This window comes from Camarhynchus parvulus, chromosome Z (genome assembly GCF_901933205.1).
Source record: "Camarhynchus parvulus chromosome Z, STF_HiC, whole genome shotgun sequence".
Lineage (NCBI taxonomy): Eukaryota > Metazoa > Chordata > Aves > Passeriformes > Thraupidae > Camarhynchus > Camarhynchus parvulus.
The window spans coordinates 290,875-311,506 of NC_044601.1; the positions used below are offsets into that span (position 1 = coordinate 290,875).

Genomic DNA, 20,632 nt, shown 5'->3' on the forward strand with positions numbered 1-20,632 from the left:
TGCTGGCTGCAACATTGCAGACAGGGTGTGAGCTCATCCACATTGGATTGTTTACCAAGAGTTCTGCCATTTTTTGTAACAACTTAACTTGGTCCTTCAGCCTCAGCTTTTACTGACTGACAATAATACAGATCTTTCAAAACAGAGATCACCATTCAAGAACCACTCAAACATTAGACATTACTTGTTATGCTAATTTAATCATAATTTACTAAAGTATCTCATAGTTCTTGAGTTCTTTCCAAAAACTATCTCAAAATAACTTCTGATTTTGAAAGACAGGACTATGGAATAGCAATAAAACTACTTAAAAAGATACAAAGGATCTCTGTCTCCAGAATGACCCATGTGATCTGCTGTCACCATAAATTTAGAGAAGTAAGATCTGTATTGCCAGGTCCAATCAGCACTTTGTTTCTACCATAAGCAATAAAAAAAAAAACCAAACAAAAACCAACTCAACCCAGAAAACAAACAAAAAAATCCACCAAATCCTCTAGGATGTACTTGTCCAATTGTTTGAAACTCTCAGAAAGAAAACATCTCTCCAGCTTTCCTTAGCTTATGTCCTAAAGAGCTTTACATTAGAATGTCCATTATGTAACTTCCAAAAGTACAGCTCTAAAATGATTTTTAGATGCAGCTAATCATCTTTGGAGCTCCCAGATGTAACAGCTAAATTCTCTGGACGCACATGTACTTGCTTAACAAAACACACTCAGTACAGTTTTTAATTATTTCACCTTCCCAAGGTTAGCTGCACCTCTGAGACCTTCATGTCCCCTTCCCCGCTCCTTTAAGCTCCGGCCAGCAGCCACTCCCTCTTCCATCTCCTGACTGCCACTCTTCCAGGAAGCCAGCATCCCTAAAGACACCCACCGGTCAAAGGCTCTCCAGAGTGAAAAAGTAGAAAAGAAGTTGAGGTCTCCAGCGATCTCCCAGCTTACACTAAAGCAGTGGTTTTTAAAATGCTTTTAGAAAAAAAAATATTATAAGGGCTACAGGGTTTTCAGTTGATACTTAATATCAACCACCTTTACATCCTGGCTGTAAATCTCAGACTAGTACATGCTATATTCCCAGGTCACTGTCTCACTACTGCACGTCAATTCTTAGCACAAACAACTGTTCCCTACACCAGAACTTGCCGTTCTAGGCAGAAGTCAGTTCTTTTGCCCAGTAAGCTTCATAAGCCAACCAAAACTGGATGCACAACTTCTCCAAGGGCACTTAATTTCTTCAGACTCACTACAAATCCAAGGCAGGAAAATTACTTATGCTACTATAACTTCAGTTGCTGCAGGAAGTTTCTAGCTCCATGCCATAAACTTTTGTGTGAGTTATCTTTGAGTATTCCTCTCATAAGAAATACCAAGTACATTCTGGCATTTTCAATCACAAGTCTTGCATTTTTCACTGCCTCCTCTTTCTTATTACCTGGTCAATACACCGGGTAAAAGCTGACTAATTTTAATGAAAGCTTCGCAAGTGGATGGTAAACTGCAGGAGCACTTAGTGTTACTTCTTGCTGAGGTTTTCCACTGCCCTGGATGTTATCATTCAATTTATAATTTTAACAAATTGGATACAAAACAATTACTGTTGCAAAATACAGCCCTGATAAGGCTCTGTGATGAATCATCTCTGAGAGTATAAGAAGTGTGTATGTCAATAGTTACTACAACACTGCTAGAGAAGCTTGTTTACAACAGAAAACACTAAAAAAGCATCTGCTTATCTGGATTTCAGCACATCAGTAAGTTTTTTTATATTTATGTAAAGATTCTTAATGAAAGCATGCTGAATAAAGAAAAGACTCAAGCAAATTGCTACCTGCCCCTTTCTAAAAACAGTCCACAGCCCTATTCAAGTAAGTTCTTGCTCTCTATGGCATAACTCTCTTGATATAAATCTCTTTCTGAAAAATTCTACTTAAAACCTCTTCTTCTATCTGGAAGAACACAATTTGCATTACTGAAAATCACTGGAGGGTTTTTCCCCCCCTGCAAGATAAAAGCAGTGTCAGAGAAACAAGAAACTGAAAATGCCCTCCACCACCTTCCATCCTCCAGATACCATTTAATTGAATGTTCAGGTCTAGTGCTGGCCACCAGAAAACATTATGCAACACTTCTGCATGATGCCTCAAACTCCTTTCTGATAGCAGCTACCTTTGGAATGAAGCAAACAGCACAAAGATACGCCACTCATGAACCAGAGCTGTTCAAAAAACTCAATAGCATGAATACATTTTTCTTTTCCAGTCATACGGCTTACACTTAATGCAACAGAATCTCCAGCGCACAAACTAAGAAGGTGAAAATAAACATTGACAAATGTTTATTTTAAATTGCACTAATACAGATGAATCTGTACAGCTGGCAGACCTCGACTTGCTTACTGAATAACTATTTGCATACGTAAGGTTTTTAGTATTTCAGTAACACCTGGATATATTACTCCATTCAAGAGAAGTATTTTTTTTGTCATGCACTGGACTAATAACCCAACATGGTATCTCTGTCTTGGAACAAGATGCTCTGTCAGGCACAGCATCTTGTCCAAGTGGCTTCATACTTTTTCAGAAATTTATTTAACAGGCTTCTCCCAATATAAAAGCAAGTAGCTGTAAAATTTGCAGAGAATCAAGAGTCTGTAGCATGACAAAACCAAGCTAGAGCATTTGAGTCAACTGGTGACAGCAATTTGTTAAGATGGGACCAAAGTAATTCGGAGGCACAGACAGTAATTATGAACCTGAAGCTACTGTTCATTAATGCAATGGCTAGAATTTCAGCCCAGCTCAAAACTCTGTCTGCAAAACTCACGGGTGTCTGGAGAACCCTGGTACAAGATTAAATGTTTTTCCTCTTAACCTCTCTTCCCACAATGACCTAATTTTCTTTCTTTTTTTACTCTAAGTTCAGAGAGAGAGGCTTGACAGATGAACTTCAGTTTTTCTTCAAGTGAGGATGTCTCCGTTTCCTTTTTCAACTGGTATAAAAATATTATATTCTTATTCATCAAGAAGTGTACAACAATTTTCTTAAATGTCAAAAACTTCTGCAAATGAAAAATTTCTAACCACATTATTTCATATTTGGGTTAAGACTACTCATTTTATATGAATTTTTCTCTGCAATTTTTCTGCAAAAGAATAAGCTGAGGATTCAAATGTGTCTATCAGACAATTAATCTTCACTTGTATATACACACACTCAAAATTTAATTGCACTTACTGAAATTACAGATGCTTATAATTACCAAACTCAAAAGTTTCAGTCACACAGAAAACCAGCAATTGCTCTAACATTTTGAATTAATTTACATAGTATTCCCAATATTATGCGTCTGTCTCTACCAAGGCCAAGGCAGATTCACTCCTTATCTTGGACTCTGAATGCAAAATTCAACCCTGTATTTCACCCATGCAATCCTATTAAACAAACAGGAGTTGCATAGATATTTATGAGTCCAGAGCACGGTTCCATGGAAAGTGCACATCCCCTGAGACTGTCGTTCTCTCCTTGAGTGTAATTTTCTTTGCTTTAAATCATCAAATAATAACATAAAAAACATTACTAATTCTCTACGGAAGTCAGGACAGCACAGAAATTTGCTTCTACAGCATTTTGATAAAATACATTTTTTATGTTTATATCACACAAATGCATGCCTACACATGCACATAGGAAAAACCAAAGCAGGGGTCATGACAAGACAAAATTTATAATTTAAAGGCTTTGTATGTGTTACACATTCCACTTAACACTTCAAAATGTCTGCATCCTTCTTATGACCACTTTCACTAACATTCACCCATACAAAAAGACTCACTGTGAGCCTGACATATAAAGAGCTTTCAAGCAGTAACTGGCACAGCTGTAAATCTACATAAGGCTCTACAAATAAATCTTGTGCTCTTTGCTGCCGATACAGAAACATTAATCTTAAGAGGAACACAATGCAGCACCTCCTTATCTGTTTAAAGTAGGGCAAATATTTTACTCATGTTAATTGTCCTGACAGAAAAGGATCAACACTCCATTATTCCATCTAGCACATGGTTTATTTTTCACCCCTGAACAGCACGTAGGCAAAAAAATTTGCTGATTCCAAAGTTGTAAAGCTATTCTGTATTAATTCCTCATAAAAATCGTACCTCATTCATACAGCATTCCTGTTTGAATATTTATACAGCGTGTGGCATATTACTCATATAATCTAGCAGAATGAAAGTGGAAGTTACTTTTTTCATTTCATGGCTTCACCATCTGTGTAACAGAATACTTCACAGTTCAGGTGAAGAGTTACACAGGTGCATTTTTTTTTCCATTCAATTTCATACATTCTCAACAATTGTTTCTGTGGGCTCTAAATCATGACATATCAAGAAATATTTTCACTAATGTAATTCTAAGAATGAAACAGTAATCACGCTAATGTAATTGAAGAAACATCAGTGAAAAAAAACAACAGTTTTTCCATCTTAAAGCAGATTTGTGTCAAAAAGCATACTAAATAAGTGCTCTATCAGACCAGACCACAGACTTACAGACCAGCATCCTCTGCAAGTGGCAAATCCGAGAGAAGTTAAAGAAAACATGTAAGAACTACCTTTACACACTTGTAAAGCTTCTCTGGTATTTCTTTGCACATTCTGCACCTCAAGGATAACTTTTGTCCCTTTTGATCTCCTTCATATCACTCGTGAATTTATAATGCTCTCTCAAAACATATACCCCTTTTTCTTCCTTATCATCTGAGGCTAACATACCCTAATCTATTTAACAGGACAAGCTCTTCCATTTTTGATCCTCCCAGGTGCCCTTCTTGGGACTGCTTTAGTTTTACAGTTCTGGTGCTTGACACACCACAGCCCTGTGGGACAGTGCCTGGCTGTACAGCCAGCCATGCTGATTTTCTGCTGTCAGCAACCTCAATCTATGCATATATTAAATCACTGACTTCCGCTACATTAACAATCTAGCCTGCACAACCTTGTGTTCTCAAGTATTTCTCGTGGATATATTCCATGGTTCTCTGCGCTGGGAATTTCAAAGTCGTCTGTCCTCCTCATCACCCCTACCTTAGATAACTGTATCAACTGCAAAGAAAAATGCAGGTCTTTAGGAGAAAGCAGTGGTAAGGGCATTAGTAGTTCCCCCTCCACGAAGTGGGCAGGCTGTGTCTTCAGCTAAAGCATTTATGGGGATTTATTTGTGTATGAATGCTGGTAACAGCTGCTGATATGCAAGCAGCAACACAAGACAGGTCTGTGCACACGACAGGTATACCAAAGAAGGCAACTTACAAGTGACAACATCATGGCATGATGCCAGAGATGGCAATTACCCAAATTATTTGTACTCTACAGAGCTGTGCGTAACTTGACTCTTGAGTGGCTGACTTCAGTGAATGAAACTCCTACTTTCATATTCATATTTTGAGAAACACCATGAGAAACATGCATTTCTGGTGAAGCACTGCCACATACATCCATCTTGAGCAACATCCCCACACCTTCCATCAGAGCCCTCTAGCTCAGCCAAGCGTGCATTTAGACAGCTATGCTGTTTCAATATCCAAGTTACACCTACACTGCGCCATGCTGACTTAGTTGTAAGCCTTGATGTTCACAGAGGGAAGTCAAGGGCTTGCAGGTGGCTGCACCCGCTCCTCCGGTCTGCAATTCCAGCCTGAACTCTCCTTTCCTCCACTCCTGCCTGTTGTGATTTCTCCCCTCTCCGGGGTCCCGACATAAGATACTTTTATATGTTCTTTTTTTCTGGATTGTTTATTCCCTTCCCCACATACCATTCTTCTCCTGTTCCCTCCCTTCACCAAAGCAACTCCCTGTGCAGCCTAGAGCCTGCCGTACAGCAGCTGTTTCCATTCAGCCCTGTGGTCCCTCTGAGGATGGAACTGGCCCCTCTTTAACCCTCTCCCTCCTCCTGCTGTTATGCATCGCTGCAGCTATTTAACTAAGTGCAGGGAACAATTAGTACCGTCTCTGTTTGCAGCCACCATTCCTGACTCTTTCAGCTGCAATGGTGAATATGCAGCATCATACTCAGCTGCCACACGTACCTAAGCCCTAGAACATAACAGCTCAAAGACTCCAGAAATTAAGATCGGTAAACAGATATTTTAAAAGAGACTGTGTGACAGGGATCAGATTTCCAATAGCAAGGGACAAGTTTTAATACATGTTATTGCTTGAAAAAAAGCAGCCATTTTACAAAGTAATCTGTTATTTCTTTATGGTTTTGTGTTTGATTTGTTGAGGGATTTTTTAACCATCTCAAAATAGTGGAATTCTTTATGACATTTCTTTGCCGAAGTGCACCTACCTGCTGCATGTGCCAGAGTATTTGGGAATATATACTGAAAAGCAAACTTTTAAAATCCTGCTGAGATAAAACGGCTTTTTAAAAGAAGTGGTAGCTGTAGAAAATTAACACTGGTTGTTTTCTATTTTTACATTGTAGTAAGAAGGTGAGTCTTCCTCCTCCTCCCAACTGTAGTCCCCAGCTGTCTCAGTCCATTTTCAAGTATTTTGTCCTACACAAGAAGGTATTGATGGCTTCCTTGCACAAACAACTACTTGCCTCAGGCATCTCATCCAAGTCTCAGGTTAAATTTGCCATTAGATGGACCCAGACTGCAATTTACACAAAACTCTTACTACAAAATAGCCAGGCTTGAAAGAAGTTGCACAGCGCTCAGTTAAGTACAGGCAGTAAAGCTGAAGTGGCTACTTGGGAAGAAGGAGCAAAGCCTGCAAACCTGACCCTGAACAGCCAAACACATTCCTCTTCCTGCTCCCCACAAACTCCTGGGAACAGCCACAGAAGAGTGTTCTGTGCTTGGTACAAGGCTCGCTGTCCTAGCAACAGACCTTCCCCATCACTATTTTGTTTACTCTTCCTCTAAACTCACCAGAGGCCCTACTCCTTCCATGCTGGAGAAAATCTGACTGCAGGACCTGGGACTCACAGCACAAACCCTTGACACCACACAACTGATTCTGTAACATAGGTTTAACTGTTTATTCAAATGTTTACTCCTTAAGTGAACCTATTTGAGGGTCTTCTAGCCATGCAGATGTTAAAATTTCTGAGGAGGTAAGGGCTCGGGAACAAACTAAAAGCAAGCAAGCAGTTTTCCTCTGAAGGAAGAATCCCTCCCTACCTTGTGACCTGAAATTATTGCTCCAGACACAGTCCAATGTCACCCACCGAGTGTTATCTCAAAGCATTCTGCAAAATACTCTTTGCAGTCTCAACAACTGGAAGGGTAAAAGAACTACAGACACTACAGACGCCACCATGAATTTGCTCTTTCTGGAGTCACACAATGGGATATCTTCCTGCCAATTTGACTGTGCTAACATCACTGTAAACCAATCTAATCAGCAGGAATCCGAATGTCCACTAAAACAAAGAGGAAAAAATAAAATCCACCTGACCCAGAAAATGAGGGAATGTAATTTATTTTCTTGTCTTGTTCTAAGATTCCAGCACCAGATGAATGCCTGTGCCAATATGAGTAAAAACATACTGATATACACGGTATATTTTAGAGTAAAAAGGTGTTGGCTTCACCCAGGACATGCTTTGAAAGAGCTAAATCTGGTCAAAGGACAGAAAGTTTACACAAAACACATTGCATGAAACTACCACAGTGGAGACAAAAAAGACTCAGTCCTACTGTTCCCTTCCAGTTCAATAAAATTGTAATCACAAACATGTAACTGCATGCTTAATGTGGTTTAGCTACCTAGGATATGTAAATTTCAGTTTAATTTTTTCATAGTCCTAACATACCATATATCCACATGCAGTCAAATTTAAGTGTAGGTATTTTTTGAAGGAAAGGATGTGAGAGGCAGGAAGGGAAGAAATGTTTCCTGAGATTGTGTGCACCAGCTATATGAGATTTATCTTTTCAAATAACTCCAGTAGAGTATTTCTGTAAATGTAATTTGTAGTGCTCCTTAATCCTGTTACCAAGATTTCCCATTTGCCCAGTCTCAACAGAGAGCCAGAGAAATTTATAATCTGCTTCTCTGAGCTCTGATCATGCACAGTTCATGCACACTCAAAAACCTCCATTCAAGTTCCATTTATAAATGTATAATGAGACTGAAACAGTCCCCACTGCACTAGCAGAATATTACACAATCTCTTCAGGTGCTGTGGGTCAAAACTGGATTTGTATTAACCTGGTTAAGATATTTTGCTGAGGTCAGTTCCACTGCCCAGCAAAAGCATGAGATTCAGAGTAAGTCTGCAAGACTGCAACATGAAGGATGTTGCACGATACAGAGCGCCCTTATCTTTCTAATCTTTCCCCCAATCCATATTCAGATGAGCATAAATTCCAGTTTGGGCTGCTATTAGAAAACAGAGCAGGGATGCTCATGTCTGTGCTCATGTAACTAGCCAAGTTTTTGAGCCACAGTGATCCAAAGTCCAAACCCTGCATTTGTATCACCCATTTTGCAGCCCTCCTTGTAATTACTTCTACCTGAAGGTCAAAGCTGGTTGTGTAATTCAGTGCTACACACCAGCCATACTCTGGAATCATCAATTCTGCCTTCCCTTCCTTTTCATACGATACCAGGCTGTGTACCTAGAGACATGTGCAGTTGTAGGGCTTCCCTTGTAGTCACCCCCAACTTGTCCCAAATGTTGTGATACAGACTGTGGGGACTTGGTCAGCAAATGGTGCTGTGAATTAGACAACCCTGCTTTGAACTAATATACTTGAGTTTCCTGAGATTTGAGTTAGCTGCTTTTCTTAAGTAAGGACATTAAGGGCTTTTCTAATTAATAGCAAATGTTCCATTACATTACAAAATCAGAAAACAGGACAGAGATCTGGAACAGAATTCAAGGACAGTATAAACCAGATGTCTCTAGACAAGACCATTACACTTAAACATTTCTCTGCACAACTCACGCACATTTTTGCAGCGTTACCAACTCAACAGTTCCAGTGCTATTCCATATCCCAGAACTACACACTACAGGAGACACGAATGCAGCACAATCAGCCAAGGGAAAATTGGGGTTTGTTTTACATACTCAGCTATGTGACTATCAATGGACAAGTTTGAACTGCCAACAAAAATTATGGAAACTGTGAGAATCAACCATTCTGTCTGCTCAACCCACTTCTCAGCTATGGGCAGAACGAAGGCAGATGGGAACACCCCACCCCTTCAAAATCCCAACAGGCCTTACACATTGTAGCTTAATTTTATCCGAGCTGATTTTGGGTTTCTAATCCTTACACATGGGATGGAGCTGTTTCTCCCACCAGTCTGAATCATCCATTTTGAAACTATTACATCTTCTTCCTACACACTCCCTACAAATAATCAGCAGATGAGACTTTTCCATGCCTAGTGTAACACAATTATACTATGCCATTTCAAACAATTTAAAAAACTATTACATGGGCAGAGATTTAAAAAAAGTCCTCAATCACCTTTTACTGAAGTCTCTCACCCAGCTAAAAACAAAGTAACATCATAGCTTAACAGAATTAGGTTAAAACAAACGAAAGATCCCCTTCCCTCCAAAACGAAAACAAATCCCAAATTATTTCATACTCTTGAAAGTCCAAATAACACCAACAATAGCAGAACACTGAGAAATTCCTGTAGCACACAGAAGGTAAGATTTGGGAGGCTCATTACTATCAACTCTTCTGAATTAAAGCCTGAAAACACCACATGCTACTGGTTAAGGATCCCTAGGATTTCCTAGGCAGAATGAGAATGTAAAACTACTAATACTGTAAAAATCTTGGAGTGAAAAGTAAGGTACCACATAAAAACTCTACAGAAGTGGGTAATGATATTTCTTCCACAGACAACAATAAATGAGATTTTGGTTTTGGTATTTTTGGGAGGGGAGGGGGTTTTTGTTTGTGGGTTTTTGTTTTTTGTTTGTTTGTTTGTTTGGGTTTTTCAGCTATCAGACAGAAAATGGCAGACCTGGCACTGGAAGCCAGTTGTTTAATTTCTCAGACCAGTGGTCCTATCATCCAACCATCCTGACCCCAGTGAATTTTACGAACATATTTTGGTAGGCACACCATAAGGTTAACTCTGTTTACTATCCTATTCTATGTGCATGAATTATACAGTACAGTAGTTACATTAAAAACCAGCCATTTCAGAAACTAATAAAACTCTGAAATAATTTCTTTTTTTTTTTTTAATCAAAAGTGAGGTGACACTGCCAGTTTTCTGGTGACAAATAATTCATTTTTTTGATTAGGACAATAGGAATTAGAAAGCTTGTTTTGAAACAAGTAATTGAGAAGAGACATTTCATTCACATAAAACCACAAATGCACTAGTGATTTTATCTCTGTGAAGCAAAACCACAGAGGGAATGGAAGAAAAGCTTTTATTGTTGTACTGCAATGAATATGGAAACGATTTTTTTACCCGTTGTAGACATTAATACTTAGTAACACTAAAAAAATGCGTAGTAGGTATTAAAGGTATTAAAGGTATTAAAATCAAGATACTTCAATCTGTCTTCATTGCACACAGGAACTAGAAGAGCTTATGCAGCCCCCAAACCAATCAAAAAATGCTCTATAGATCATCACTCCACATCTCAAAATATTTTAATGCAGCAGCTATAAGGCAGAAGAGAAAGTAAACTAAAAAGGAACAGAGATATCTAAAACCTACACGGAGCACTAGTGTCCAGAACTATATGTAAAAGGGACTTGTGCATTATTTATAGTTAAGAAAGCAGGACCTCAGATGGGAATTGATATATTAGATATAGCTTATTTTAGTCCTAACTTGTTCACATTTCATGGAAGCCATGCCCTGCAGTCATTTCAGAACACCCTGTTTTCTTTTATAAATTAATCATAGTAATGTGCTCTGCTGTCAGACATCATGGAAATACCAGCCCAGCTGACAAACAGAATTCTTACCCTCGTTTTCAAAGGTGACCAAATCAGTTCTTTACAAAGAACCTATCAGTTGATAAAGATACATCTGTAAGTGTACATGAGGCATATCTGGAAATGCAACCTATATTTTAAAAACCTACAAAACTAGAGCTAATCCAATGTACCTAACCTTATTTAACCAGGGAAGCAAACCCAGAGACATGAAAGATGAGGAGTGGTGAATCTCAAAGATGTGGAATGGTGTAAGGCTGAAGAATGCTCCAGAAACATGAAATTACTCAGGCTGGATGGTTGATCTCTAGCCCAAACTTGTGCTCACAGTAGAGTCAATGTTGCTTAGGATTTTTTGCACAGCTGGGTCTTGAAAACCTCCATGGAAGGAGACTGCATATGGCAACTACAAAATATATCCCATTTAAGTAAAAGTTCCAAGTGTCTCAGGAATACTTAATTCCAAATTTAATTAATTTACAGTCAGACATCACAATGACACCATGAAGTAAGCAAAAATGCCATTAAGCTGTGAAGAGGCATTAACTTGTGAGGCCCACCTTACAACTTTAATACCTATAAAAGGGAAATAAACTGGACTAATGACATCTGCAAGTAAGAGTAAACAGGCTGGTGCTGGAAAGATCAGTGAAGAATGAGAAACAGTACATAAGTTTTACAAAGACAGTTTGAAAATTGAAGTGATTTTGGTAGAAGGCCATACAATACAAGATGGGATGATACTGAGTTATGGTGCAGCAGGGCTCTGACGGAGGCACAGAGAGAAAGTGAAGCAGCAGGAGAAGGAACTGTGCATTTATGGAAGGAGTCATGTTTGGGAGTCAATAAGATGACAGGCCTTGTCTGCAGCTCAGGTAAGAGGTCATCTGGAATAATCCACTCAGTCCTAAAACATGGAATTATCAAGCAGAGAATGAGATACTGAGGGATTCAGAAAAGAATAATGAGCAGCACAAAGCCACTGATCAGACCACTTTGCATGACTATCTACCTACTCTCCAGTATGGTTTTCGTCACTACAGATTTGTACACTTGTGAGGCATGTGAAGTTGAGATGAATTATCTGGTTAAGTGGCAAGGAGCAGGAGCAGCTACTTCCAGGGTGTCAACCCAGTGTGGAAATGCATTTTGGGTAACAAGAACTTTAATACAACAGAGTAAGAAAGGAAAGGATATTATGATTTTTTTCTGAGTATATGATTGTGTTCAGTTCAACAATCTCCAAGAGACATTTCTGAGTTTCCATAATCTAAGACATGCTGAAGAGTTGCAAAAGGTTCTGAAATACTACACAGTAGTAGTAAACAAAGATAAGGCACACCAATCCGAGTGTTAGGACCAAAATAGAGAGAAATAACATGAAATGAGAAATAACATCCTGCTCTAACAGCAACAGCCAAGCAAATAATCTCCGCACCACTAGTGTTCTTTGAAAACCTTAAACCTCTTCTTGCATTTAGTCCTCTTCATCTCCTGTTTTCAGAACATAAAGGTATATTTGAAATAGAAGAAAGGGGGGGAAAAAAAACCCAACACAAAGCAAAGTACGGAATTATTCCTTCCCTAAAATCCTTAAAAAATACAACTTAAATTTAGAACAAAGAAAACTTCTCAGCACAACTTGATTTATATGAACAGATCTTCATTACTGTACTACTATCCCTTATATATAAATTAAGAGCTTCTCTTCAAAAGTACCTCTGATAAGGATATAAGAATTGTGCCTGAATTCTTTAGAAGAGTCACACTCATGACAAATGAGCAACGCCACAGGAAAGCCTGTAAATCCATTAATCGGATAGCCTAGTACAGTTTTGATTGGCATGCTTAGAATCTTGCTTTAGGTTGGCATTATTCTGGCTCACCATGGGAGACACCCTCTGACCACCTACCCTTCTATCCTGTCCCCACCTTGCCGTGGGGAGGGAGGTGAGCAGCCAGCTGGGGAGAGGCTGCCAGAAGGGGTCAATCCACAGCAGTGCCCACAGCACTGAGCAGCACAGCACATTCCCAGGTGAGAGAATCCATATGACTTGGAGCACTCTGACCCTCTCCCTTCTTTCAAATACACTCCAAAGACTAATTCCATGTCAGTATGTGATTACAGCAACAATAACAAAAGGGACAAAGGAGTAAGTAGGACCAGGAAGCAACAAAGTCTAGTTGTTGGGGTTTTTTTTGGTTTGTTTTTTTTTTTTTTTAACCTATCTAAATTTAAGAACTGAAAATATGTGGTAATCAAGCATGTCAAAATGAACTTTCCAAAATGTAAGTGAGATGTTATATAACTTGGTGAAATACAGAAAAACATTCTGTGCCAGTGGAGGAAACTTCAACAATCATCTAAAAATAGTTTCTAAAAAAATGAGGGAGTTCACTTCCAAATGAGTGATTGTGACTTTGCTGCGTTCACGCTGGCTGTAATCCAACTGAGCAAGAAAGGGGTTTGTCTTTGCAGGTCTGGCTAACACACAACTAATTTCGGAGAGAAAGCAAATTGGAAAAGGATCAGATATCAGCCTGTTCCTTTATTCTATAATGGCCAGAACACAAAATGACTTATGAGTATAGCACATAGGTCACACTGTAGCTTTTCAGAACTCAACTGAAGTCAGTTTTACCTCATCCCAAATACTCTTTATATCATAGATAAAAGGGACAAAATTTCTCCCAGATTCTTTACAATTAAAACCTCTGGTTTTTATGGGAGCTCTAATGAAGAAAAAACACTAATGAAGGGCAAAAACAAAAGCAAAGCTAACTCTCAAACCACAGAGGAAGCCAAGCTAAGTCCACTTAGGATGTAAGCTCTGGAGACTCTATGAGCACAAACATTGGTTCTTGATCAAGCCCAAACTGTCCTGAATCAGTGGAAAACATCCCCAGAGCAAAGATCAAGGGGGTAACACTGTCGCCACTGTCACAGAATGACACCATCTTTCTCCTTCTGAAAGGCTTTTCCATTATGGGACTGTCTCAGCTGATATACCTTCAAGGAAACACCTATTTTGTCAGTCCTCATGACTGTAGTTCATGAGTCCCCTGGAAACACAGAGGGTGACAGTTTAAGCTGACCTCCTTGTTATCACCATCTCATCCACATAATCTCACACTTCCGTGCTGCTGCTTCCCACCTGCATTGTGTTTGGACTAAGTCACACAGAAAACTGCCTACTTGTGCCTTCTGTCAGTGCCACTCACCAGGAATGCACCCATGATCTCCTCTTTGCCCGAACTCCATCTCCCCTGGAATGGGAAAGCTAGCACCACTCTTTTGGCAAAACTTGTCAGCAAGACAGAAGATCTCACTCTGCTTTCTCCACAGCAAGATTCTTCCTGAAGTTTCTCTCCAGTGCCTTTTGTCAAAAACCGGCTTTGTACTTTTATCATCTAGACTGTTCCCGTAATTCCCCCCAGGATATCTAAGAGTATAGAAAAATGCTGTTGTCTTCACATCCTAGCCAGCACCAACTCTCAGAACATCTCCACTGCCTCTGTGGTGAGTATTTTGATGCTGTTTTCACAGATGTTTTATTCAGGTATGAAGTTCCCTGGGAAGGATTTGGCTTTGCCTGTTTTTTGAACTACTGAAGCCATCCCCTTGAGGAAGGAAAAAAGTGATCACATGGGTAGGGCTGTAACACTGTAATTTCCCCAAAATTCAATCTGAAAATCAACAGTGTAAAAAACTCAGTGTACCCAAAATCTGAAAAGCAGAAGGTAGATCCTAGTGAAAAATGAGCAGGTCTGCTACTAGGACTGTGATCTCTCACTCTTGGCCTCCAGATGACTGCTTATGCTTCCCAGAGTATCCCATCCGTAGGGAGGTGAAATTCATCCTGACTCACAGACTGCATGAATAACCAGGTTGGAGGTTTTAATAAGACAGAGGGAGCATGTGAGCAAGCAAGAGTGCCAAGATGTGCATGCCAGCCTTTCCAGGCACAGTGTCCCAGTGAGAGCTGTAAAACATGCAATGAGTTCACACAAGAAAGAGGAAGAATGCACAAGGGAAGGCCTGTGGACATGGAGGACCTTTAGACAGCACATAGTAGCTCACATTGTTCACTCTGCTATAGAATTACACAATGACAAAGGGACAGAAAGGGAGGTCTCTAAGAGCAACAATAATGTGTATATTTTGGCTGGAAATAGAGAATTTACCACACTAGAGCAGAAAAGCAACCTGAGACATTTAGTATTGATGAAAACACTGCACTTGAGAGGAAGAAGGACAATAAAATCTATATGGTCAATTAAACACTCTGCATGGAAGACTAAAACTTAGTCCCTGCTGTAATTGGGCTGAGGTAACCTGTACCACATAATCTAGAATAGACCAGGATTAGACAATGTAAATTATACTGATAAAAATAAGAACACCTGTGTCCCATCTGTGCTACAGCTGCCCTTGTGATAGCAATGAAGGAAGTGAATAATGCTTTTGAACTTCTGTCACTGCTGCTGTTAAGGTGGAGAACTTACTTAATAACATCCTGAGTAGTAAATGGTGAGTGTGACTTCTCTAGGTCCAGAGTGGCAAAGAACACTGCATCTATCACACCTCCCACACTTATCTGAAGTTTGGAAAGACCCTCCTTTAGCAGGAGGAAACAAGACAGGTGGTGGCTTCTTCTCTAGGTGTGAAGTTTTAGTTTATACTGATTCATACAGGATGGATACAGTGCTAATGTAAACTAACCCACACACATCCAAAAGGAAACATGAAGAAAACCCCAAACAAACAAGTTCAGACACTCTGAAAGGCCTGCACCAATAGAACAGCAAGCTGCCTATAAAACTAAGCAAGAGGTGTTTGTAATGTTACTTACACAATACCAAGGAAATGCACAATGAAGGAGAGTCTGCAGCACATCTTTCTTTTATTGTAACTACTAAAAAGTCTTCAAACATAAGAGCAAGACCAGAGTTGGTTTGGGTTTTTTTTGTGCTTTTTTTTTCTGTTTTCTTTTTTTTCTTTTTAACACAGATCTCTTTGGAAAAGATTGTTCTGATTCCCCAAGACCACGTTTTGGAACACAGCTCCCTCCCAACTTCCTCAACAACAGGAAAGCAGTTAAGCCACAGGGAAGAAGAGGAAGAAGATACTATACTGTAAATCTTTTTTGGCCTTGTCTCAGCCTCCCAAAGCAAGTAAAAACTATTTCACAACACAGAGATAGTGTTTGCAGCATTCTTCAGAAGCACTTGCCAGCTCAAAGGCTGGACCTCTGAAACTAAGGTTCAGAAGCAACACTGGATCTAGCATGGGCACATCCCTTACTCCCACCATACAGATGAAAGCTGAGTGTGAAATGCGCTGCCCATTTCTACCTTCTTTATTGTGGACTTGATAGCAAAACCTTTACCTGTTTGAGCAGATTGTGTAAAGTCTGTCACAGCAGCACTAAGAAAGGGTTCCAGAATTTTTCACCATTGCCCTTTGTACTGCTTCTTCTAAGATGGAAATGAACCAAATGCATTAGAGGCTGCTGGGGCTTACCTGTACTAACATGCACAAGGGCAGACTGGTGAGGTTTGCTTTGTTTTCTAGTAAAAGAATCTAACATATGCAAAGATGCAGAAGCATGTTAAAGCTGTAACAACAGCTGTTATGCAATGACTGAGATTAAAGAGGAAGTGTTCATTGAAAAAAAACCTAAAACCATTTTTTCACCAGAGAACTTTATTACTGTTACCTGTGATGACAGAACATTCTGCACAGGTCGTGCCACACACAGAAACCACCTATGTACTCTGGGCCAAAAGAGTTTTTTTTCTAGATTAGAATATGCAGAAACTGTTTCTCTCAAATAAAGTGTATTCAGATGTGTGGTCTAAATGTTAATGGTTATTGTGATAAAGTATTATCTCATATTGTTTATTTGTCTCTAGCTCTTCTGTACTGTCAGGTAGGTTCACATCAAAACACCATTCACAACCTACCTGTACTTGGCATTACAATTAATGTACTGATGTGAATTAAAAGGACTGATAACTGAAAACAAGTCTGTTCTTGCAGCTGACCTCTGCCATGTTTCCAGCTGGCAATGAAATTATAATGCAGATCAAAATACAATGGTGTAATTTCTTTGTACGCAGCAAAATTTGGTAAAAAGACTTTTTGAAAGATTGTTCACATCCTATTTGCTGCAACTGGTACTTTAGCAAAAATGCCAATAATTATCTGGTAAATAATGACTTTACAAATAAGACATTTTAAATTAAGGAGTTCAAGATGTTCTACTTATTTCTACTACACAACTGCTGTAAAAATATTCTGAACATTTGCTATGAAATAAAGTTCCTATTGTTTCTCTTGTATTGGTTGTGGGAATGGAGGCAACTAAAAGCCACAGAGAAACTTTCAGATCAAAGGAAAAAACAGATTTACTATGACATGAGGTTTTGTTTGGTTTATTTTTAAGACCACAATGTTGCCCTGCACCTCTCCAAATCCTTCACTGATTTACTCTTCCTAATAAGTTAAATTATTTCTCATTTTAAAAGTTTCAGTGGTCAGCTCAGACATGTAATTAATCTCACCTGTACTTCCAGTATGGGATCTCACTGTTGTTTTGGCTGGACCTCCCACTTCCAAGATTTGACATATCTGAAATATTTGTATCGAGGCTGCTTAATTATGACCCAGTATCACCAGCACTTCCTCGCCATGTTACCTTCATCTACCTCTGACACATTGGATAGTAATCCCAGCACACAGCTGAGACAGAAGGGTTATGGTTTATAATCCTGCTCCCAGAAAATCAGCCAGCTAATTATGCACTCCCATGTTCATATAAACATAAAGGTATTTACAGCACAGGAAAAAAGGAAATATGGACTCAATGTTTTAAGTTGATGCTCCTCCCAGTTAATATCACGCAGAGGTTAACCATGCAAGATGGGATCATTTATTATCCGAAACCCAACGCTCTTACGCTGTAACTAAAGTTAAAAAAAAAAAGTTATGTTTTGTTCACACCTGGCACCTGTCCTGAGTCCCCCGTGGTACTTGTCCTGTTCGAAAGGGGAAAAAAGCTTTAGTCGCAGAAAATGGCGGGGGCACAGGAGCCGCACACGGCCACCATCCGTGCGCTCTCCTGGTGCCTTACCTGGGTCTCTCATCCTCGCCCGGCCGCGAGGACGCTCCGGGGCCGCCGACCCGCGGCCGCCGCGCCCGCTCCCCTCAGGCCCGCGGCCGCCGCCGGCTCCCCCCGCCAACTTCCCCTGCCCGCCTCCTGCCCCGCCTCCCCCTTCCCCCGGCCCGGCGCGGCTCCCCACGGCCGCAAAGGGGGAGCCGCGGGTCAGGAAAGGCGCGATGCCGCCTGGAACGCGGCGCCCGAGCCAGATAAAGTTGTGGGAGGCGGAGGAGGGAACCGCAGGCTGGCAGGAGCAAAGATGCTTTCGCGTTCTGTACTCACCGTGGGACACAACGACTGCCCCATCCCACTTTCGGGCGAAAAACTCACCTGGAACAGACTCTTCTTTAAGCCCGGGGTGTATGTCTGTCTGCGTGTGTTCAGCTGTCCTCAACGAGAGGAGGAGATGGGTGGGCGACAGACACCCTGCCCGCAGGAGCCCCTTTCAAGCCTGCCAACCCTGCAAAGCCCTTCCCCACTAAAATCCTCTCCTGACAAAATCCTACATACAGCCAGTTGTTGTTTCAGTAACTCTGAAAGCCCTTCCTTTCTAGAAAGCCTTTCTGGTTTAGGAATGCGTGTGTACACACCTGGGAGAGGAAGGGGCAAAAGCTACATACCCCAGGAAGAGAGGAGTGGCCGACCCAACAACTGCACCTTCAAGTGCAGCCTAAGTGCCGTGCTCCCCAGAGATCTGCCTTCTTCAAACAGGAGGAAAAACTGGCACTATACCCCCTGCTTCATCTACAAACCTCAGGCTACCCCACATTCCCTGCAGGGCCCAGCAAGAACACCCATCAACACGCTCTCATCAAGTGTCTGCAAGCGCCTAAGTCCAATAATGGAGAGGCATTTTGCATAAACCTGCTTCTTTTTGGACATTGTTTTCTCAGTACCTTGTGCACAGCCTCTGTTTTCTCCAGACACCTCTTTCTCCTTCACTTAAAATTTGTAAAGAATACCACAAAATGCAGCAGAATGCTGATTATTTGTGAGAACTTCTGTTTTCCTGTTTCTTTATGAAAGCTCCTTATCCACATGAACAGGAAACCTTGTGGTAATCAGCCTCCTCCTTTTTGTTAAAAACACTGATGCTGACTGCCTGGGAAGCAAAAACAAACCCATCCTGAGTTCAAAGGCATTTCTTCATTCCAGTTGTTTCTCTGACAAGGCTATGTGTGACACAGCAGCCAATTTTTTTCAATAGCAAAGCAGCAAACTGCACTTTAACACTCCCCTCCCCCCCACAATAAACAAAGCTTTTCATATCTGCTGCTGAAGAACAGTGCCCTTACCTTAATACACTGCTCACTTGTCCCATTAGCAGTGAACAGAGCATCTTACATCTAACAAGATCTGCCATTTTTTAATCAGTGAAGCTTAATGAAGAATTAGCCTCTTTCACACCCTCAATCTCTGCAGCATAGAAAATATCTCAGCTTCAGCCTTCTCTCTGAGTCTGTCCCCCTGCTCAATCAGTACATCATGAATATGTGACAGCAGGACTTCTCCATCGAGACTCATCTCATATCAATAAGAGCTTTCAGAATGACCCAATCCAGAGATTACTTTACGTCTCAATGGTACTTTGCAGACCTTATCTGGAGGCTAGAGAGTGTTCCCGTTGCATATCACATTTCCAGATTAGCAAAAGATTTATTTTCAGGTGCTCACATTTGCGGTAAATTTCCAACAAACCTACAATAATAAACAGGCATATGCAACAACAGAGACCAAAGCATTCTACAGTTCAGCATAAGGTTAGAAGTCACAGGTTAGAAACAGAGGAGAAAGGGAAACTATTATTTCTAAATCTAAACCCGTGCATATTAACCTGTTTTTGCAGTGCTAAGTATCACTTTGACAAAACAGTACTACATTATTTAATAAAGCAAATTAAGCCACAGGATTCTTCCATTTTAAGGAGGCATCCAGAATATACTATGAGGCGTCAATGCCCACAAGTAGATGTTCCCTTTTTCTGAGGAAATTTTCACCCTAAATATACAATTGTCATCATTGTTAATGCAAAAATAAGAAACCATGAATATGTGATATATACAGGAGGTTCCTAAAACTTAGCAACAGAAGACCAGTAAAATGAACATATATAATTGTCATCAGTCAGCTTACAAATGTTACCATGTTAAAATCCATTCTAAACACAGTTCTGAGTCCTAATAGCACAGCCAACATAAGTATGTTGTGTATGATTCTTTATATTTGAAAATGCACCTTATTTTTGACTGTTCTGCAAGCCTCTGTCTAGTAAGGCAAGCACTGGTTTTGTCTCTTTCCATATGGGTTAGTACAAAACCATTACAAAATTCTTTCCTATGGAAGGAAACCACTCCAAAAGAGTCAAGAATTTGCATGAGAATGTCCATCTTATGTTCAAATCATCGTAAGAAATCTGCATTAATTGGCACTGTGTGGCTGGATGATAAATTTCACCACAAATTTGAAAGACAAATTTCAGTCCAGAAATTCAGTTCAGTCTGACCTACTTTATTGAAGACTGAATT

General features: G+C 40.2%; 1 protein-coding gene across 9 annotated transcripts in view; it reads right to left on the minus strand.

Moving 5' to 3' along the window:
* Positions 1–20,632, minus strand: part of MCC (MCC regulator of WNT signaling pathway) — a 182,220-nt gene that overhangs the window by 74,882 nt on the left and 86,706 nt on the right. Inside the window, exon 1 of one of the 9 annotated variants that reach the window (XM_030968545.1) lies at positions 18,081–18,175. The exons of the other annotated variants lie outside the window; for them this stretch is intronic. The gene's annotated coding sequence lies outside the window, so the exon portion shown is untranslated. Of the gene's footprint in view, positions 1–18,080; positions 18,176–20,632 lie in introns of those variants that run through there. 9 annotated transcript variants of the gene reach the window in all.